This window comes from Astyanax mexicanus, chromosome 15 (genome assembly GCF_023375975.1).
Source record: "Astyanax mexicanus isolate ESR-SI-001 chromosome 15, AstMex3_surface, whole genome shotgun sequence".
NCBI lineage: Eukaryota > Metazoa > Chordata > Actinopteri > Characiformes > Acestrorhamphidae > Astyanax > Astyanax mexicanus.
Window position 1 is genome coordinate 8,933,990 of NC_064422.1, and position 23,670 is coordinate 8,957,659.

A 23,670-nucleotide genomic window follows, 5' to 3' on the forward strand; every position below is an offset into this window, starting at 1 on the left:
CACAGCATTGCACAATCTTCAATGCTCTTACTGAGGGAAGGAGGTTGTTGGCCAAAATGTTGTGATACATGAGCTTCCTCATTCTCCCTTTAACACAGTGCAGTCATCTCTCCTGTTAATTTTGCAGAAAAGCATCACCATAGCATGATGTGTCCACCCCCATGCTTCACAATTGGGAGGGTGTTCTCGCACTGGATTGTACTCACCCTTCTCACCCTTCTTTCTCCAAACACGGCGAGTGGAGTGTGTTACTAAAGTAATATTTAAGACTGGTCAATCTTCAGGTCTGAAGGTCTTTTGGGCTGATTCTTGACTCTTCCTAGAAACCACGCTGATTGGCTCTTTTTGTTACAGCAGCCCTAATTAGCATTATGAGAAACCCCATTCATACAGCAGTCAGTGGCCTGTGTTCTCATTAATAAGGTCTTTGTGTACAATCTTGTGTACTCCTGGATATATCAGTCCACAAATACTGTATAATAAGTAACTTTATATTTTATAAAGTTATTTCTATTGCCATGTAGTGTTAAATGAGGTCACCAGAAATAAAACAGATTGTTATACAGATATTAAATTGTCCTAGAACTTTATTTTGACATAAAGGTTATTTGAACTTCTGGATATTCTGTATTCTGGATATTAATGTCATTACAACTTCATTTAGAATAAACATGAGTTAGCATAGCTTTAGCATAGCATAGCTAGCATCGGCATCATAAAATGTGGATTATCTATAACTGGTCTGTAATTGGTCTTTTTTCAGTTTTAGATAACAGTAAATCATACAGTATCAGAAACCACATAAACAGTCCTATTATAAAAATACTGTATAATAATCACGTTAATTGCTTTATCGTTATGTGCTCTACAGATTATCATCATTAGCCTCGTAGCTCCAGGGCCATAATAACTAAAAATGCAAACTCGTGTAAATTTTTTTTTTTTTTTTTTTTTGCTGAATTTAGCTTTTAAAACTGTACTAATAAACTGGAAAGTTATTCGAACCCATTTAGTCTGGTTTCTCCGTATCTACACCCACCAACCCGTTTCACACGCTAGCCGCCGCCACATTCCTCACACACAGTACAGTGATAGTGTTTGAGCTGTAGCCACAAGCTCATTAACCACACGTTTATACTAGCCTGTGAGGCGGTGGTGCGCCTCGTAGCAGGGGGAGGCTGTTGTTCTGACCCTGCAAACCTATTTGCCCGGCTAATAAAACATTCATAGGAGGACAGGAATTCCACGTTTTACGGCTTCCCTCTGTCTGTGGTAGTCGGCTTCCTGCGGCGACCCCATGCGGGCTCCATTCTCCCCGCAAACAAAGAGCCACTGTTCCACACTGTGTCCATGCAAACAGAAGGGTGTGCTAGCCAAAAGCTAATCAGTGCTTAGCAAGAGCTGATCTGATTAGCAAGTCAGCAAACATCACAGCCATATTCAGGGTATGTGTTGGTAAGGAGGCTAGTTTGAGACAACTGAATTGAACCGTATTTTTCGGACTATAAGGAGCACCGGATTATAAGGCGCATTATAATAGGCAACACTATTAAGGATGCCTACATTGAAGGGAACAAGGGTGTCGCCATGTTCCTCTTCTAATGGTGAAGCTGTGGAAAGCGCCTAGATAAACAAAACCGTAATTCTTAAAAAAAAACATTTTCTGTCAAAGTCAAATGAGCGTTGGATGTTAATCTACACAGATTTCTTTCCTGAAATCTGCTTATTTTTTGGTTGAGTAAAGCGTTTGCCTTTAGTTATGTTTTTTCAGAGCTAAGGCTGGGTGCAGCAGCATCAGCGGTTAGCAGTAGCAGCTAGCGGTTTGTCCCACCAAAAGCGCTAGCACTGCGGTAAGCAGCTAATGCTAATGCTTATAACTGTGACTTTACTGCTCCTTAATACCTGACTAGTAGAATTTATACACAAGTCGCACCAGATTTTAAGGCGCACTGTCGATTTTTTAGGAAAATTAAAGGATTTTAAGTGTGCCTTATAGTTCCTCACAGTGTAATGTTAACCCTTGTGTTTTCATTTTTCATCAAATGAGACTAAAAAAATATTTTTTCTAACTCAAACTCATTGGCATTGGCTCATTTTTTGTGAAAAACATATATCAAAACACATTTTCGATAAACACACACTGTAACAAAGTAAACGAGTAACAAAAATATGAACACCACACAAGGGTTAAATCAATAAAACAACAAGGGTGCTCAAATTTTTACACCTTCCTAATTTTGTTAGAATTATTGCACACTTTCTGTAAATCCTATAAACTTTATTCCACTTTTCAAATATTACTGTGTTCATCTGCTTTATGATATATTTAACTGAAATTGATTTATAGGAGAAGTCAAATCGTGAAAATTATCTGGGGTGCCCAACTTTTTCATTCCACTGTAGCTGCTGATCTTGACTCACAGACATCAACTGGTCTAGATATTAAACCTGCTAGATTTTTGCCACGTGTCTGTGACTCGGGTCGAATGCTCACCAATGTCTCAGCCAGCATATTTTAGCAGTAGTTTACACTACACAAGTGAGCATGTGCAGAGAGATTGCTTATTTGCCTCCTGATTTGCAGAGGCTTTTTTCAAAGATGTACTGGTGTTGTCTGATGAGTCCTGTGTTCTTCTCCATCATGTGGACAGCAGGGTGTGGCTCCTCCCTGTCTTTACCTGTAAAAGTAGCTGAAACAACAAGTCCGATTCACAGTGGATCCACTTCCCGACTTACTTAGGACTTAAAGCAAAGACCTGATAAAATGACTTGATGCCATAAACCAGTGCTACCAACTTCAGATCTTGCAGATGGAACTGAGGAACAATAGCATATTAGAAAGGAGGTGATAATATTTTGGCTCTCTTAATAGTTGCTAAATGTTCAAATGTTCTTTCTGGACTTCTGACCTTCACCATTTCAGACGCCTCCAATCTTCCTGGCTCGAGCACTGGAGGAAATTACACTTCTGATTGCCAAACTTCATTTAATTATTTCACCTTTTACAGTGCCAGAGCGCGGCTGACATTTCCTGCAAACAATGAGACGTCTGTTCTGGTCCTCGTTACTCATAAAACCACGCTAAGAAAAGAAGGGAAAATGGAGTGTGTGGGGGTCTAAGGTGAAAGGTGAGGTCTGAATGAGGCCTGGGCTGTTCGAGAGCGTAATCATGCCCAACCTTACGTCTACTGATTATAGTGCTTGTTTGTTAATGTGGTGGGACATCACATCAGGTTTTAGCTTGGTGTTTGAGGTCAGTTTACGTCTGGGATGGGAGCCTGAGCCACATCATAAAACAACAGGCTATTATTTACCTCCAGTGATTGTTTTAAATAGTAAAATGTCATAGTATCGAGCCAAATGCATGTAAACCAGCCAGGTATGAGTACTAATGGCAGTATCACACCTTTCCCTTGGAAAAAAACTGGAAAACACTGATATTTTCAACCTAAATTCTATATGCTGCATCTGTACACTCTTTAAAAAGCTAGTTACTGAGTTATTCTTTTTAAGTTCTTTAGTAAAAGCTTTAGTATGTTTCATACAGAATCATGACAACTCAAAGAACCACATAATGCTTAAATGGTTAAAAGACTTTCAAACACTAAACACAAAAGCAAAGGTGTCAAAAGTATTGACCTTCATTTTTCAGGTAGAAGTATAGATACTAGGGTTTAAAATACTTCTGTAGAAGCTTTTTACTAGGGGTGTGACGAGATCTCGTGGCACATCTTGTGATATTAGTGTCTCGTCACACCCCTACTTTTTACACAAGTAAAGTTTAAAAGTACTGGTTTAAAAACTACCTAAAGTATAAAAGTAAAAGTAATGTAAGGGTTAAAAATGCCTCAGGGTCCTATAGTGCAATTTCACTCTCTCCCCTCCCCAAAACATATTTTTCTAAAAGCCATAATGACTATAATGTTCTATTAAAACGTTAATGTTGATAAATGTGGGATGCACTAGACTGTTCCCTGTTTCAGCTGCATATATGATCATTGTATGTATGAATGTATTTTAGCAGAATGTAAATATATTAAAGTTAAATCTTAGTTAGACGTTTGTCTGGAGTTCTCTTGAGTCTCTGCACGGATCATCTTCATACTAGACTACATACGTCTGCTATGTTCTTGTTGGGAGTGTGGGGTGTGTGTGTGACGTGTGCAGGTGTGATGGATCACAGTATAAACCAATAGGGAGTCGGAATGGTATATGTTTATACTTCTCTACATCCAATCACAATCAGATTCACTCTATCTGGATGGAGAGATTTATCTGGATAGGGGTTTTACTGAACGATGAGAAGCCGGAATGAAAACGAGCTGAAAGGAAATAGGAGTAACGAAGCTATTATAAAATTATACATTTATAAAATATAACGAGTAGAAAGTTCAAATAATTGTGTGAAAATGTGAGGAGTAGCAATACTTTGATACTCGACGCTGGCCCAGTGACCTATACGTATCAGACAGCATTTATGCACAATTCAAGGGAGATTTTGTCATTTTTTCATCACCTGCACTTGCTGTGGTTTCTATGGGTTAAAAAAAGAGTCAGGCATGTAAATAATAAAATAATTCTTTACATATTACTGTCATTCGGAGCTCCGAGATTGGAGCGCTAATGGTAGCTCAGTTTGTGCTTCCTCACGACAGGCCAACAATCTGACATGCAGCAAAAAAACGAATAATAATAACAGCTTCCTTAACGAGAGAGAATTGAGTCCAGACCCAGAGCTCAGGCATGATCTCGCATGAAAGAGGGGAAAACACACTGCTTGGTTTAAATTATACACACCCTCCTCCTCCTCCTCCTGCTCCTCTCATAATGTGATTGTGCTGTGTTTCCCGCCGAGGCCTTCTGCTGCTGGACCTGTCATCCCTCGTTTCTCACTGGCGCAGGGAAACGCTATCGGCTATTTATAAACAGGCAGTAAAGCACGCCGGCGGCTGTAATTCTAACGGTATTTAATGAGTCTTTTCTGCAGCCCTTCACACCGAGTTGCCCTGATTAGAATTTAACTGAAAGAGACGCGAGATTTCCAAATAAAACTCTCCTCCTCCTACGACAATTAAACACTGCGAATATCCGCTTTCTAAATAAACACGTCAGGCCCTCGCAACACTAATCAGAAGTAGCTTGTCTGCCGATGATGTCATGCCGATAAAGGACGGAGCAGTTGTGTCGGATTTCCCAGAAGCGGCTCACGTTTCACACACTTCTCAACATGCTCATCTTCGTAACCTACGTGACTTTGTAAACACGTATACGATATCTTACATCTTGGTTTGAATCCAAGTTCTACCATGAGCCTCTCTTCAGCTTTTTCAGTCGTAAAGAATCGGCACAGAAAACATGTAAAGTGTAAATGTACCTTGGTGATATAAATCGGTACATGTCCCCTAGCTAGTGTCCAGACATCCCAAGTTACAAAAGTTGATTTCAGTGAGGTTACCCACCCCCCCTGCCAAAAAAAAATTGCACACACACCAAAGGATAATGAAACTTTACTTTTACATTAATTATTTTTACTTTTTTTTTTATTAAATTTGGAGTATTCAGAGGTGAAATGAGTTTTATCTTTTTTCTTTGTGGAAGGCCCTGCCTCTGCTTTCCTTTTTTTTTTTCTTTTTTTTTTGAAAAAAAGCCTTTATTTGACAAAAATTGACAGTTACAATATCACAAAAAATTGCGCAACATCAAAAACATTTCATATCATATTACAATAATTATTAATATTGCCTCCGCCATGATCTGCTTTCTCTCACTCACTGAACAAATCCCGTCCGGGAGGGGGGAAAACACTGCCCGCCCACACTAAAAACTGATTGGCTGTCTCACAGACTCTTTGCAGAGAACAGGCCAATCAGAACCCTCTCTGTTTTCTCTCTCTCCTTCCCACACGCGATTAGAGAAAAAAAGTCTGTCGCCTGTGTGCACGTTTGTGGCACTCGTTCTGAATTCTGGGAGATTATATGTGACTCGCGGGCATCAGGGAGCCACTACCGAAATGCGGGAGACTCCCGCAGCTTCAGGGAGACTTGGTTTGTCTGCGTGTCTATGATGTTTTTCATTTTAAATGAAGCATGTGTGTGAAGTCGCAGCCTACTGTTCCCTGATTGGCCGGACACACTGCGGCCGGCAGATTCGTCTGAATAAAGTTGAGCTCTGCTGAACTTTTCACCGGAGAGCAGGGCTGCATTCAACACAACGCAACCCAACGTGCACTGTGGCATGTGGTGACTCTCTCCATTAAAATGAATAGGATGCGCCTAAAATGCGGAATTTCCAACAAACACCAACACAAAAGTCTTTGTCTTCTACAATCCCCTGACTTAAGCCCTTAAACTGAGATGGTGATTTGGGATGAGCTGGAGCGTGAAGGTAAAGCAGCAGCTATTGTTCATCACTTCCAGGAACTCCTTCCTGACACTAAGACGCTAAGAAAACTATTCCAGATGACTCTCCCTCATGAAGACACTGAGATTAAAATATCACCAAGAGTGTGCAGATCTGTTCTCAAAGATAAATGTGATAATTAGAAGAATCTAAAGTATAAATATACGTTTTTTTACAAAACTTTAGACTGGTACTGTATGTACAGCATGCTATTTGCTAATTCAAGGACAAGACAGTCTGTTCACAGCCATAGAGCAGAGAATCCTCTTCTAAGAAAAGTTCTGTCTGGACAAAGGTCATCTTAACACTGGATCAGGAAAGGTTTTAACAGCAAACTGGATGTATGAGGCTTAAAGAAAACACTGATTATCCTTTAATAATCTATTATAAGATTACCATGTGAATAAAAGAACTGGACAAACTCATTCCCATTCTTTCACGTGTGTACAGCTAATTTAATGAACTCGATATTACTACTTGTTTTACTAATTGTACTAATGTTCAGGGCAGCCATCTTGGATTCTGAACTCAGGAATGGTGAGGCTCCTGAAATTCTGAGTAGGAAATCTAACCTGTAGGAGTGTTCCTGTTAAAATTCCTATTTAAAAACTAAGAAATTTCCATTAATCCATTCATGCTAACATGATAAGAAAAGTTATTGCTGACCATTTGCAAACACTCATCGCTGCAGAAGTAGAAGTGGACGAAGAGGGTGGAGAGGGTGGAGAGGGTGAGGTTGGACAACATCCAACAGTTTCCACTTCTTGTTGGCGGAACACATGGGTGGAAACATTGGTGGAATACTGCAGTGTTTCTATTCGTCTTAAAAAAGACTGTTTTATCTGTCATTATTTGTCTTTCTTTAGTGAAACTGGGGTGTTACACATTCAGCTGGTGTCAGGATCTGGAAATTACAGCTTGTACAACTTGTAAATTGTGTTGAATAGCCAATGAAGTTGTATTTACAAGTGGGAAACTTGGAATTCATGAGATGTGACGAATTATCTGACCTTTTACTGCATGATATTTTTAGATAATTTATTTCTAATTTGATCTCACTTCCCCACCTATTTGGAAGAGGTTGCTGAGCAGAGGACAGCAAGGCCAATTGTGCTCTCTCAGACTCTGGCTGCTGATGGAGAAGCAGCATGATCCATGAATCAAACTGGAAATCAGCGTCCACTTCCTTCCTCTTTCGTGTCATGTTAAATGTACTATTAGCAGGTCTTTGAATCTGTTTAACACATTTTAACAATCTCATTCTTAAACACATTATTATTTATTTTATTTTATTTTTCAGTCCCACTTGAAATGTTTAGCAGTGACATTGTACAACTGCACAGTTAAATTAATCACTCATTTTCAGCAACATTACCCAAATAAAATCACAATAAAGTAATTGCACTATGGATTTTCTGAGATATATTTTTTTAACAATATGCTAAGAAACTTGCTTCTTCAATCCAAAAGAAACACAATAGAGGAAGAATTGGATCAGATCCTGCTCCATCCCCTGAGCTTCTGGAAGTATTTCTCCTAGAAAATTAAATCAATTACACATATATTGTTATAAACATGTTTATTTCCTAAACAAAATTTGATATAATTTCAGGCAAAACTCCAAAAATGGGCCTGACCAAATTATTGCAACCAGTGTTAATTTTGTTAATGAGACTATGATCAAGACACTGATACAGACACTGATGCACCCTGAGCCTGCAGGACAGCTTCAACTTCTTTGCAAATAGAATGTGGCTGCTTTTACACCTTCCGGACAGCTGGACACCATCCTGTTGCAACCTTTAATCAGTTTGTCCCTTCTATCCATGTTCATGGAGGTTAGCTACAGTGAAATGGGTTGTTGAACTTTTTGATCTCTTCTTCTCTTTCTGTTTTCCATGCTTTGTGTGGCACACAGTGCAAAGATTGAGTGAACTTTGCTTATTTTGTCTGGTTTCAGGTGTGATTTTTATATTGCCCACACCTGTTACTTGCCACAGATGAATTTAAAGGAGCATCACATCACAGTTTTGTGTAAAATTATGTCAAATAGACTTTTTCTTTGTTTTTTTATTGTTGTGTTGTTTCAATACACACAACTAAAATAAACAAGTGCAATTGCAACCATTTTGTCACGCCCTCGCTCTGTTTCCCTGTGTTTCTGCGTTTCCCAGTGTGTTTCCCCTGTAATTTTCCATCACATGTGTGTAATTTGTAGCTCCACCCCTCGTCACCTGTCTCCCCAGGTGTTCATTGTTACCTGTTAGTACATATTGTACCCTTTAGTCTATGTTTGCTGTTGGTCTTTGCACCTTCCTCTGTCGTTTGTCTTGCCACGTTTATAGTAGTTTTGCCACGCTCCTTAGTTCTTTGTTTATCAGTTACTCTCAGTTTATTCTGTCTTTCTTTCTCTAGTTTGTTTTCTTGTTTATTTCTTGTATATATTTATGTTTATTTTTCCTTGTTTATTTCCCTAGTCCTGTTTAGCATTTATTTGTCTAGTTTAGTTCCTCGTTGTTTTCCCTGTTTGTTTATGTTTACTTAAATTCTCGTTAATTCCCTGTTTGTTTGTTTATTTATTTGTTATTTAATAAATCTGTTTGTCTTACCTGCATTTACGTCCGCCTCCCGTCTGCTCCCTTTATCACACATTTTTTTGGGAGAAATACTTAATTCTGGAAAGAATTCAGGGTTGCCAACACTGTCGGCCATGACTGTATCAGTCTTAAAGACACAATAAAAGAACGTAATAACGTTTTTATCAGGCTGAAAGTAAGAGATATTAAACAGGTAAAAATTACATCAGTGCTTGTCATGTTGTTTTAGGGGAATAAAGTCATTAAATATTAGAAATCTCAGATATGAGCCCTTTAATGATAAGACTATCTGTGCTATGTTCTCCTCTGTGAGTCTTTCCAGCCTACCCTGATATCTGTGAGCTCATACAGACTGAACGACGTATGGGGCACGTGCTGAGAGAGGACATTAGATAGCTACGCTAAAGAAATATTCTTTAACCACAAGCTTCCTCTGAGCAAACCTCAGCCAAGTCACAAATTAACTGATTCAGTAACAACAGAAGCCTTTTGTTAAAATTCCCCACCTTCCAAAAAAAAAGAGAAAGAAAAACGGAGCACTTGGGTTTCCATCTTGTTATTTTTCCAGACATAAAAATTGCACAATAAAATAAAGCAGCTCCCAGTTGGTTCAGGGGATGGATGACTCTCTGGTTTTAGCATTTCTTCAGTGAATGGCTGCATGTGCGCACATTATCAATACACTGATCATCAGGGACGGAATGAGCACAGAATATTCCTAATAAAGTCACTTATAGTGCTGTAAAAAAAAAAAAGTATTTTCCCCCTTACAAACTTTTGTTACTTACAGTTTTTCAGATTTTCAGATTATCAAAGAACCTTTTATATCAGACCAAAAAATAAACTGATTAAATATAAAAAGCAGTTTTTAAATGATAATGTATTTAAGAAAAAAACAATCCAAACCAAACTGATCCTATGTGAAAAAAGTAATTGTCCCCCATTAATTAACGCCAATTAATCAATTTCACTATCCACAACCAGACCTGATTACTTCCAGACCTGTAGAATCAAGAAATCACTTAAATAGATCCTGTCTGACAACATGAAGCAGTTAAAAGATCTCAAAAAGCATCACATTGTGCCCCGATCTGAAGAAATTCATACTTAAATACTTTTTCACAGCACTGTATGTACGAGTAGTAAGTGGAAGTGGAAAAACAACATATGACATACTGTATATGTCTGTATATCAAGAGTGGTGTTACCACATATGTTACATACAAGGTGATATATTATTATCATATACATACATCCTCTGGTTTCTCTGATTTTGCTATTTATTGGTATATGTTTGAATAAAATGAATATTTTTGTTTTATTCTATTCTGAAGAAAACAAGTTCATATTCATAAAGTTTTAAGAGTTCAGAAATCAATATTTGGTGGAATAACCATGCATCTTGGCATGTTCTCCTCCACCAGTCTTACACACTGCTTTTGAATAACTTTGACTTTACTCCTGGTGCATCTCATGTATGCAGCATTGGGCATTGAGTTCATTGAGCCCCAATGCATTGTGGTCTCTCTCTCTCTCTCTCTCTCTCTCTGAAGCATTGTGTTGCAGTTATTAATATATACATTGTTCTAATGTTGGTCTAAGTTGGTTATGACACAACTTAGTAACTGTTGATTAGGGTTTGATGTGTTTGATAAATCTGATGGTGTTAAAGCATCATCACGAACTTCACCATGCAGTAGCTCACTGTAACCAGTAGTCCGCTCTCTGCTTTGTTCAGCTGTAATGTTATGACTGGTTTTATTCACCTATAGTGCTTTTAAGTGTGAGCTGTTCATAGTTGTACATTACACACATTTTAATGACATTCTAAGATGACTTCATTAAAATAAAAGCTGTACATTTTAGCAATGTTTTGTTAGCAAGCCAGCTAATTATTTCCTTTTTTTAACAACACTTTTTTGTAGGAGAAACATTTCTACAAGTGGAACTGTATATCTTACAGTAAGTTTTTTTTTTTACTTCTGCTGATCACACACTAGTGCTGTTTAAACCAGTTTATTTAGGCAGTTTGTTTCAGTGTATATCTCATTCTCCAGTGGAAGCATAGGCTCTGACACGTCCGGAAACCTCTGTATATCAGATGGATATCTTCCTCAAACCAAGAGAGAGAAAGAGAGAGAGAGAGAGAGAGAGAGAGAGAGAGAGAGAGAGAGAGAGAGAGAGAGAGAGAGAGAGAGGCAGGAGGAAAAAAACATCCATATGGAAATAAAGCGCAGGAATGTTCTTCATCCACAAGCACCTCAATAACCGACTCTGACTTTGGGAACCGAACCCCGGCATCTGGAGAAATCCCCAAGGAGCCGATAATCAGATATATCAGCTGCAGTGCAGCTATCTGAGCGGCTGCAGATCAGATTTTACTGACCTGATGCTTGGGAATAACAGAGGGCTATATCACCACGGCCTGAGTCTTGAGTCTGACGGGCGTTAAGGGCCCAAAATCAGGGGAAAAACAAGCTTTCCCACACTTTTGGAAATTTGAGAGTGTGGTGTAGTGTGTGAACAGTGTTACCGTTTTAAAACATATTGTTAGTTTCCCGGTTCATACATCCCATATGTGAGGAAAAAGTTGTAAAACTAGCTTTGAACCCGTAAGTACATAGTAGGTGCAAAAAAAGAGAGACCATGCTAAACCCATTAGCTTACCTTGAATGGTACAGTAGCATGCATTAGCTATATTAGCTATTTAATATTTATTATATTTAATATTCACATTCATATCTGCCTATTCAAAAGTTTAGCAATTCCCAGTCAGTCTACAGCAGTTTAGCCCCTTAAACCCTATCCGGACAGGATTAGTTTCTCAGGGGGTCTTGGTGTAATTTTCTCTTTTATGGGGGGTCCTCTATGATTTTATTCCCATCCAGAACGGCCATGTATGTGTTTTTCTCAGACGTGCTCTGAGAAAATTACAGGCTGAATTATCTACTGTTTTTCTCTGAACTCCATGGTCCTCCGGTAATTTTAGTCCCGTCTGGACGCACAGCTCTGAGTTTCGTCTCCTCGCATTTAATAAAATAGCTATTTGTCCACCGACGCACACTGTAATTACACTTTGCGCTCACGTTTTCATGGAGATCTACTTAAACACGAAGGCGAGTGGAAATGGAGGAGCTACTGAACTAAAATTCAAGTGCACAAGTAGTAAACTTAGAGTACATTTACATCTAAAAGTACTTTTATGTACTAAAAGTATACTTGTATGTACTACAATTGAGCCTAATATTATTGTTCATACCAAAAAATAATCTTTATTATTTACTTTTAATAAAAAAAACAATCTAAATTAATGTAGAACAATAAAAGTTTGTTTACAATTTGTTTGCATGACTCACAACAAAAACACAATAAATAAAAATAAAAAACACACAAAAAAATAAAAAACACACAAAACACAAAAACACAATAAAATAAGGAGAAGGACTAAAAATGTCAGCATCACTGCTGTAAACTCAGCAGCCCAGATTTATACCAAAGCCTCACTCACCGCAGATTCTGCCTGTAGAGTTATTGCATTCAAATCCCCTGCTGTGTAACAGAGCTAGCATTATAGTACGCACAAACACACACACTTACACACACACACACACTAAAATGAGGAGCTCCCCTGCGCTCGTGAAGCAGTATTACGATGCGGTGAGTTGCATTTTACTCCCAGGTAAATATTTCAGACTGGATCTCAGGGTCTCATAGGATCTCATAGGTCTTATGAGAGTCACTGTTAAAGTGTAAGATAAAATGATCTCAGTAAAACTAATAATAAACTTGGCTTATCTTATAAATTCTATATTAAATTACTGCTTTTTAAAATCAGAAGTAAGAACCAAAGCATCTCAAATTAGTGTGTAAGCAATAGTTTAGTGGCCTAAATGAAATCCATGCTTAGAGCAGTGTGTTATGATTTAGGTATGTATTATGCATAATGCTAATCGATGGGAAAAAACTTCCATTAGTTGTTAATTACATTGGCCTTTTAGCTCCAGGACTAAAGTACTGAAAAAAGTACTTGATTTTGAACACATTCCACCTATTTAGCCTAAAGCACTGTTGGTTCACCTATTGAGTGTACAGCAGTTTAGCCCCACCCATTCAGTGTACTGCAGTTTAGCCACACACATATTTTCAAAAGCACATTAGCCCCACCCATTCAGCCTACAGCAGTTTAAAGTCCCACCTACTCAGCCTATAGCAGTTTAGCCCCACCCATTCAGCCTATAGCAGTTTAGCCCCACCCATTTAGCCTACAGCAGTTTAGCTCCACCAATTTAGCCTAAAGCAGTTTAGCCCACCCATTTAGTCTACAGCAGTTAAGCCCCACCCATTCAGCCCACAGAAGTTTAGCCCTACCCATATACCACAATACTAACAATACCACAGTCTTTAAGACACTGTAACAAAATCTGTTTGATTATAAGTCTTACAAGAAGGTTAAAAATAAATTTTCCAGTTTAATAAGCTGCACAAATACAAGAGTTCAGTACGGTGGCCGAGAAAGCCCAACGCAGTGCAAATTGAAAAGCGCTGCAAAAGCACAAAACACATCCATCAAAATTACAACACAGGCGCAGCAAATAGAAAAACGCGCTGCAACTAGAAAAACGCGCTGCAAATAGAAAAACGCGCTGCAAATACAACCACAACACAACGGAAGTGAGTCACAACACAACGGAATTTTCCCGGGGGACCTTAAAAGATGCTGTACCAGCTAAGCTGCGTCTTCAGTAACGTCTCAGACTTCACTATGTGTACAAAGGACAATAAGTGGCAAACAAGGCGTTTTGTGAAGCAGAACTTTTAATAATATGCACACAACCGTGGTAATCACAGGTAATAAACATAACTTACTTTTCAGAAGCTTGTTTGCCACTTATTGTCCTTTGTATATGTTACACCTTAGCCCATGTCTGTCTTCTGTTTCTGCCTTATTTTGTCTCTTGTGCTCCTGCCCCTCTGTTTACCTGTCATGTTTCCCAGCCATGTGCTTGTGTTGTTGTTTTTTTGTACCTGTCTCCACCCTAGCTCCACCCCAGCCCTGCCCTAGCTATTTAGTGTTCTCACCTGTGTCTTGTCTGTAACCCCGCCCCCTCGTCATCCTAGCCCAGGTGTTTCTCACTCTCCTCATGTATTTAAGCCCGTCTGTTTGAATGTTCAGTGTCGAGTCTTTTGTATTTTGTATTTTGTATCCTTAGTAATCTTTGTATCCGTTGTATCTTTGTATCCTTGCCGTTCGTTTGTATCCTCGTCTTCCGTGCACTCTGATTTTGTGTTCCTAGTTCTAGTTTATCCTTGCCTTGTTTTCTTTGTAGTTTTGTGCGTTACCCGAGTTTTGTTTACTGTTTTATTTTATCTTGTTTGTTTAATAAATAATATATATTGCACTTACGTCCATCCCTCCGTCTCCCGTGTAACATAAGACTCGACCTAAATATGGACGTAGCAAGGTGGCAGGCAACGAGGAGAGCGGACCTCGAGTATCTCCGGTTCCTCGCCGAGCAAATTCGGGGAGATGAACCACTCCCGGCGCCTCTCCTCGGCTTGGAGCTCGTCAGCCCAGCTCCAGCTAAGCTAGCTAGCCTGCTAACTCCACCGCGCTCTCAAGCCCGGCCGGCTTCCAGCTCTCAAGCCCGGCCGGCTTCCAGCTCTCAAGCCCGGCCGACTTCCAGCTCTCAAGCCCGGCCGGCTCCCAGCTCGCAAGCCCTGCCGGCTCCGAGCTCTACAGCCCTGCCGGATTCCAGGTTTCCGACTCCTGCTCCAGAAGCAAGCTCCGGTCCGATTTCCACAGCCTCGCCCACTGCTGAATCTGCGGCTCCAGTCCGGGTCTTGGCGGCAGCCGCACTCTCAGCTCCCGCTGAAGCGGCTTCTTCGCCAGCGGTGCCAGCCGCTTCCAAGCCCGCGGTGGCAGCCGCCTCCACGTCAGCGGTGCCTGCCGCGCTCACGCCAGCAGGACCCACCGCCTCTGTTTCAGCGCTGCCCGCGGCTCCGGCCGCCTCTGTATCAGCGCTGCCCGCGGCTCCGGCCGCCTCTGACCCTGTGCCCGCGGCTCCGGCCGCCTCTGACTCTGTGCCCGCGGCTCCGGCCGCCTCTGACTCTGTGCCCGCGGCTCCGGCCGCCTCTGACTCTGTGCCCGCGGCCCCGGCCGCCTCTGACTCTGTGCCCGCTGTTACCCCAGTTCATGTGCATGGGGGTCCAGCCTCTGCTCCTGTGCCTACTCCCAGGTCACGAGCTCCTAGACCCGCCGCGCCTGCTCAAGCTGCACCCGCCGCGCCTGCTCAAGCTGCACCCGCCGCGCCTGCTCAAGCTGCACCCGCCGCGCCTGCTCAAGCTGCACCCGCCGCGCCTGCTCAAGCTGCACCCGCCGCGCTTGCTCAAGCAGCACCCACTGCCTCAGCCTCAGCTCCAGCACCTGCTGCCTCAGCCTCAGCTCCAGCACCTGCTGCCACAGCTCCAGCACCTGCTGCCACAGCTCCAGCTCCAGCACCTGCTGCCACAGCTCCAGCTCCAGCACCGGCTGCCACAGCTCCAGCTCCAGCACCTGCTGCCACAGCTCCAGCTCCAGCACCTGCTGCCACAGCTCCAGCTCCAGCACCTGCTGCCACAGCTCCAGCTCCAGCACCTGCTGCCACAGCTCCAGCTCCAGCACCTGCTGCCACAGCTCCAGCTCTAGCACCTGCTGCCACAGCTCCAGCTCCAGCACCAGCAGCTCCCGCTGCTACAGCCTCAGCTCCAGCACCAGCAGCTCCCGCTGCTACAGCCTCAGCTCCAGCACCAGCAGCTCCCGCTGCTACAGCCTCAGCTCAAGCACCAGCAGTGCCTGCCACCCATGTGGTACCCACTGCCCCTGACCTGGTACCTGCTCCCAGAACTTTGTACACCCCCAAGCCTACTCCCAGAACAATGCTTGGTCCCAAGCCCCGTGATTCCCGGCCTGCCCCGAGGCCTTCTGACTTTGCCCCCAGTGCTGTGTTTGTACCCATGTCTCTCCCTGTCCTGGTCCCCGTGTCTGTGTTTGTTCCCGTTCCTGTCCCCGGTGGTTTTCCTGTTCCCGTCCCTGTCACTGTGTTTGTGTCCGTCCCTGTCCATGTATTTGTTCCAGTTCCCCTGTCCAGTTTTGTCCAGCCCCCTGTCCAGTCTCAGCCCCGTGTCCAGTCCCAGTCTCCATTCCCTGTCCAGTCTCCGTCTCCTGTTCGGTCCCCTGTCCAGTCTCTGTCTCCTGTCCAGTCCCCTGTTCAGCCATGTGTCCTGTCCCCGTCCCAGTCTACATTCCAGTCTCCGTCCCATGTCAAGTTCCCTGTCCGGTCTACGTCTCCTGTCCAGTTTCCATTCCCTGTCCAGTCCCCTGTCCCGTCTCCGTTCCAGGTCCTGTCCCCGTTTCGTGTCCAGTCTCATGTCCAGTCTCAGCCCCTGTTCGGTCGTTAGTCCCGTCTGTTCCCTTCCTCTGTTCCCTCTCTCTCGGCGCCCCTGGTAGTGGCGCCGTTGAGGGGGGGTAATGTTACACCTTAGCCCATGTCTGTCTTCTGTTTCTGCCTTATTTTGTCTCTTGTGCTCCTGCCCCTCTGTTTACCTGTCATGTTTCCCAGCCATGTGCTTGTGTTGTTGTTTTTTGTACCTGTCTCCACCCTAGCTCCACCCCAGCCCTGCCCTAGCTATTTAGTGTTCTCACCTGTGTCTTGTCTGTAACCCCGCCCCCTCGTCATCCTAGCCCAGGTGTTTCTCACTCTCCTCATGTATTTAAGCCCGTCTGTTTGAATGTTCAGTGTCGAGTCTTTTGTATTTTGTATTTTGTATCCTTAGTAATCTTTGTATCCGTTGTATCTTTGTATCCTTGCCGTTCGTTTGTATCCTCGTCTTCCGTGCACTCTGATTTTGTGTTCCTAGTTCTAGTTTATCCTTGCCTTGTTTTCTTTGTAGTTTTGTGCGTTACCCGAGTTTTGTTTACTGTTTTATTTTATCTTGTTTGTTTAATAAATAATATATATTGCACTTACGTCCATCCCTCCGTCTCCCGCGTTACAGTATACAGCTGGTACAGCATCTTTTAAGGTCCCCCGGGAAAATTCCGTTGTGTTGTGACTCACTTCTGTTGTGTTGTGGTTCTATTTGCAGCGCGTTTTTCTATTTGCAGCGCGTTTTTCTTTTTGCAGCGCGTTTTTCTATTTGCTGCGCCTGTGTTGTAATTTTGATGGATGTGTTTTGTGCTTTTGCAGCGCTTTTCAATTTGCACTGCGTTGGGCTTTCTCGGCCACCGTAGTTCAGTTACTCAAAAACATATAAAAATCACTGGTACTAATAAATGATAACACTGTAGATGAGGGGTTGGACTTGTGCACTTACACTCCAATCAGAGGGGAACTAATGCTGAGTGACAGCAGTCCAGAGATCAAAGCTGACCTGCTGCAGCAAGCTGACCACTCTCAGCTGTCTAAGCCTGCAGACAGAGAGAGAGAGAGAGAGAGAGAGAGAGAGAGAGAGAGAGAGAGAGAGAAAGAAGGAGAGAGAGAGCATGAGAAGAGGAGAGAGAGAGAGGTTGGTATAAGTGGGCGTAGGTTTACAAAGCAAAAGGAAAATTACAGCTCATGAGGTCCTAATCCTGCTCTTTGTTGTGGGTTAAAGGTGATGCTATGAATCCATGTTTCTTGCATTTGTGTTAACATTTTCTATTTAATTATTTTGTTCCTTTTGTCTTTTTACCAACTTTTTGTAAAGCTACTTTTGACATCTTGTTGTTATCATACTGTACAGTTCAATTTGACTACATTTTTAACAGCATATTTATGATAGAAGTAGTTGATATTATATTAGTGCTTGAAATGAGGTTAAAATAATGAGTTAATTACTTTGTAATTATTTATTAAGAACAACTATTTAATAGTCTCTGAGTCTCTGAGGCTATTGCTATTATCCGCACTGCGACTAACATTCTTCTACTCTACCAAAGGTGTCAAAAGTGTTAACATTCATTCCTCTCAAGGTAGAAGTAAAAATATTAGGGTTTAAAATACTTCTGTAGAAGTTAAAGTATCAACTCAAGCTTTTTACTTTAGTAAGTACTGGTTTCAAAAATACTTAAAGTATAAAAGTAAAAGTAATGTTAGGGGAAAAAATAAAGCCATTAAGAACAAAATCTTACAAACAAAATCGCCACAGGGTCCTATAGTGCACTACCCCCTCCCCGAAACACATTTTTCTAAAAGCCATAATGACTATAATGTTATATTAAAATGTTAATGTTAATAAATCTGGGATGCACTAGGCTGTTCCCTGTTTCAGCTGAATATATGCCCCATTGTAAATGAATGTATTTTAGTAGAATGTAAATATATTAAAGTTAAAGCTTAGTTGGACTGGAGTTTGTCTGGAGTTCTCTTGAGTCTCTGCACGGATCTACATCCAGTCACAATCAGATTCACTCCAGAATAGAAATAAGCTGAAATGAACATTAACACGGCTATTTTTAAAATGTAAGGAGTAGAATGTTCAGATAATTGTGTAAAAATGTAAGAAGTAGAAGTAAAAAGTCATCTGAAATATAATTTCATGCACAGTGTTTTGTCTGGGCTCAGATGGGTTTAGATGTCTGGACCTCTTCACAGTTAACAACACTGCTGTTAACAATTTCAACAATAATCATGAAACTGAAAAATATATATTTTGGGGGACTATTTTGACTCACGATGCCCAGTAAGTATCCCTCCACCCTGAACAGATTTTGAGGCTGCACTTTTCTCAAAACTATGGTAAAACAGTGTCTCAGACATCAGGCAGAGATGGGGTGGAGGTCGGATGGGGGGTTCAGTTCTCGCTTCATCCCAGTCAGCGAGTGAGGGCTGATTTATGTTCAGAGAAATGAGGGGCTATGGCGAGGGGGGAGTGAGTGGTGCCAGTTGTCAGGCCATTTGGTGCATTAATGTGGAGCGTAATGCTCCAGCTGAAGGAACGATGACGGGAAAATGGCTCTCTTGCTCACGAGCCCTTGAAGTGATTGATAACTGCGAGGATGGAGTACAGCGGCCCATGACCGATCACGCTCTCCTCCAGTCGGCGAGCGGATAAACAAACCAGGAGCCAGTTACTGCTCGGCCTCCGCTTCGCCTCGCTGCCCCGCAAGAAGCAGGACCAGATGGCCCTCTGGATGCAGCTGTTTCATAACCAAACACACAACGTCAGGAGACCACACCGCTCTAATGGCAGCAAGGCCTCTATATGGACTCCAGTGCTCCAAACAGATCAGAGTTAACAGGAGTGGCTCCTCAGAATCCAGAATCATGAGAACATTGAGAACATACTTTTTTAAATAAAGCCAGGCCTCATCCATTCATGGTACAGACTCTACCTGGGTCAGGTGTTCAGTATTTTCTGAACTGAGCTCCATACAAAGTTCTGGTCATTCAAAAGAATAAGTGTTTTATGTTTACAGTATATCCTGTACTTAAGCCTACTTTACTATGATAACTACATTACACTTACCGTATAATTAACAGCAGGTAATTAGGGCCTACAATAGAACCCTGAGGTACTGAAGTCCACAAGATATGCTAAACCGAACAGTTACCAAATGACTCAATAGTTTCTACATTACGATTATGATATGAATGGGTGGGGCTAAACTGATGTAAGCTGAATAGGAGGGGCAAAACTGATAGGCTTGATGGGTCAGATTAAAGTTATTTGGGCTGAATGGATGGGCAAAAGTTCTATGGCATTAATGGGTACAAATAAACTGCTGTAGGCTGAATGGGTGACGTTAAACTGCTGTAGGCTGAATGGGTGTGGCTAAACTGTTATTGGGTAAATGGGTGGTGCCAATTTGGTGCTAAACTGTTATAAGTTTAATGGGTGGGGCTAAACTGCTGTAGGCTAAATAGGTGGGACTAAAATGCTTTAGGCTGAATGGGTGGGGCCAAAATGTTCTAGGCTAAAAGGAAGTGGCTAAACTGTTTTAGGCTAAAAGTGGGTGAGGCTAAACAGCTGTAGGCTAAATGGGTGTGGCTAAACTGATATAGGCCAAATAGGTGGGGCTAAACTGCTGTAGGCTGAATGGGTGTGGCTAAACTGATATAGGCCAAATGGGTGACGTTAAACTGCTGTAGGCTGAATGGGTGTGGCTAAACTGTTATTGGGTAAATGGGGGTGCCAATTTGGTGCTAAACTGTTATAAGTTTAATGGGTGGCGCTAAACTGCTGTAGGCTAAATGGGTGGGGTTAAAATTTTCTAGGTTAAAAGGAAGTGGCTGAACTGTTTTAGGCTGAATGGGTGGGGCTAAACTGTTATAGGATAAATTGGTGGGGCTAAACTGCTGTAGACTAAATGGGTGGGGCTAAACAGTTATAAGCTAAATTGGTGGGGCTAAACTGCTGTAGGCTAAATGGGTGGGTCTAAACTGTTATAGGATAAATTGGTGTGGCTTAACTGAAGGCTGAATGGGTGGGGCTTAACTGTTATTGGCTAAACAAATGGGACTAAACAGCTTCATGCGGAATATGTTTGGCTAAACTGTTATAGGCTGAATGGGTGTGGCTAAACTGCTGTAGGGTAAATATGTGTGGCTAAACTGTTATAGGCTAAATGACAGGGCTAAACTCATTTAGGCTAAACTGACAGAAATCAAATGCTAAATCCCAGTGAAATCACAATAAGTAACATTTCTAAAGTAAGCAATACTGTAGTTATTAAGTAATTTAATTAAATACAACTCTAAAAGGCTTGTTTTAAAAGCTTGTTTGGCTGCTTCAGCCAGTGCTTACTGAATGAGCAGGTCTGTGGAACCATCTCTCAGGTACTCTCCACATCTGCAAGATCAGGCTTTTGTTCAGCTTCTCTTTGAAGGCCTAATGAGAGACCCAAAACCGCACTGATTTAAAAACCACGACAAGCCAAACTGAGACGAATGGCCATCTGCAACACATATATCACACTCATGTCATCGGGACGCCTTCCTGACGCGATCCAAGCTTCACCTCGAGAAACGTGCACTTCGTCTTCATCGGCAGCGAGCAGAACTGTTATTTTGACAGAATAATTGCAATAAATTACAACTGTTGTTGCAGCGGGTGAAGGGAAAAGCTCGGAAATGCGAATTTTTGGGGGAAAGTGGATAATTTGAAGATGGCTGGTAATTGTGGTGGTTTATGTAGATGTAGCTCGTCCTCTAGAGGAATGGTGTGCCATGAGGCTCTGGCTGCGCCGAGAGAACCTCATTACCTTTGTTATGGAGCCCAAACGTCGGAATCCTAATGATGGATGATCCACTTTTCATCCCTGGAGCTGATAGCATGCAGAGCTGGGTCAAAGCCCTGTTCACTACGGGCAGGCCAGCGGCTTTAGCGAAACGACCAGGCCCCTGGAAAACAGAGGGAAAAGAGATTCCTGCGTTTAAAGGTTCTCAGATACAACCTGACTGAGGTTCCATTATTAAAATGAAGAACTGTTGAAAAGGGAATTCCATTGATTACTCAAAATTCCTGCATTAATACGTTCAAAGTGAGTTTTTAGTGTGAAATTGTGCATAATTTCTTTACAGTGGAGGTAGGTTTTGCCATGACCTGCATAAATATAGCCATTTTATTTTGCTTTCAAAACCCAGCAGTAAACCCACATGTGTGAATCTGCTTTAAAAAGAATGCTGAAAGAATCAGCTCAATTAAAAAGAAGTATATTTAATTTGGGTCGGATCAAGACTAGATTATGTTCTAATCACAAGCGTACTGCTCCAAAAAACAAATCCTCGCATTAGGTGGGGTAGATTATGATGGAAAAAAAAAACCAACTTGCTGATTCCAAATATATCACATGTGTCACATTCTCTTCCTGTCCTGTGTTTCTCCTGTCTGTGTCTGTATTTTTTACCACGCTCCTGTTTGTTTATTTACCTTTCTCCTTAGCACATGGCCCCTCTCTGTGTTCTCCTTGTCTTAGTGCTCCCATGTGTCTTCATCTGTAGCTCTGCCCGCTTGTTACCTTCCCCAGGTGTCCCCTGTTTCCTTTTCCGCTTTGTGTGTGTATTTATAGCCCTGGTTCTTGTACATTTTTCATCTGTCAACGTGTGGTCTTTGTTTTCTGTTTCATTAGTTCTAGCTCCTATATTCTGTTTTGTTTAATTTTTTTGTATGATAAAAAATTGCATTATTGCATTAAAGTGTGAGTTAACGCTTTAACATTGACAGCCCTAATGTTAAGCAAACTTAATACTGTCACAACCTTTTGTGATTTGGGGTTGTAAAGAAGCAGAAAGAATGGAAGAATGACAAGGCCACGTCTGGATTAGAACGTTACCGTACGGCTTCATAATAAACCTCTTGCCAAAATGAGGTAAACCAATCAGTCTTCTGTGTTTTTGTCTGAAAATGACAAATACGTCTGGTGGCCTCAGAATCTATTTGTCTTGCCTTTCGATCCTGTCATCCCATGTGATATTATTATATCACTCATTTTTAGCGTGTGGACGGATGTCTCGGACTGAAAGCTCTCCCTCATTCTGCAGATATTTTTGCCTGGGGTGTTCATCTGAACCAGAAGACAGTGTCTGCCATGTTGACGTTGGCTCCTCACCAGCCTCCCTCTCGGCTGGTTTTCTTATTGCTGGCTCGGACTAAATGACCGTTTTGATTGATTCGGTCATGGATATCCAGGGCCATGAAAACCTCTGTTAACTACTGTCGCCCAGGCCAAGACATCCATACGCAGCTCTCACAGCGCTCGTCACTGTTTGGCCCCAACCTCCAGCTCTCCGAGAGCTTCACGTCAGCATCTGGACGGTAGACCACCGTTTCTGACAGCTATCGTCTACCAAGAAATATCCGAGGGTCTGCTGCATTTGCATACTGGTGTCAGTCATGCCAACGGAGCAGCAGACAGAGCAGAAAAGACACTTCCCTCTGAAAACACAAAAAATCCAGAGAAACATTCGTCATTGGGACAGCCGAGCAACTCAGCAGAACCTGATTCAGGGTGCCGTCTTAAGTCTCAGAACACTCTGGTTATTAAGGTTGATTTGCTGCACAGTTTACATGTCATTACACAGTTATATGATTAATTACTTCATTTCTCCAGTTGTTTTGGGAAACTACACATTTCAGATACAGTTACAGCATGCTTTATGTTAATATCACCAGCAACAACTGCAAATGCTAAAGTTGAAATGGAGTTTCTGCCCTTGTTAAATAGTTGTGAATAGAATTAGACATATGAACCTCTAAAAGCTCCCTCTAAAACCACACAAAGTACAAACACACCATGTGGTTATTAAATACACTGTCACTGATTTTACCAAATTGAAAACCTCTACAATATAATCAAGAGGAAGATGGATTTATTTGGAATTTGGGAGAAATGTTTTTGGTAGTTTATAGAATAAAACAACAATGTTCATTTTACTCAAACTTATACCTATAATAGCAAAATTAGTGAAACTGGTTCAGAAACTGAAGTGGTCTCCTATTTTTTTTCCAGAGCTGTAATTAGTAGTAGTAGTTGTGTCTAAAATCAAACAGTCACTAAATAAACTAACTAAAATAAGATGTGGATGTTAACTGCTGGGTTTGGGTAGAACTGCCTCAAATTCTCATTCAGTGAAGTTTTTTTCAGTGATACTTATTTTCCTACCTAGTAAATGAATAGTGAAGTGGTCCAGACTATGAAGGAACACATAAGGAATCA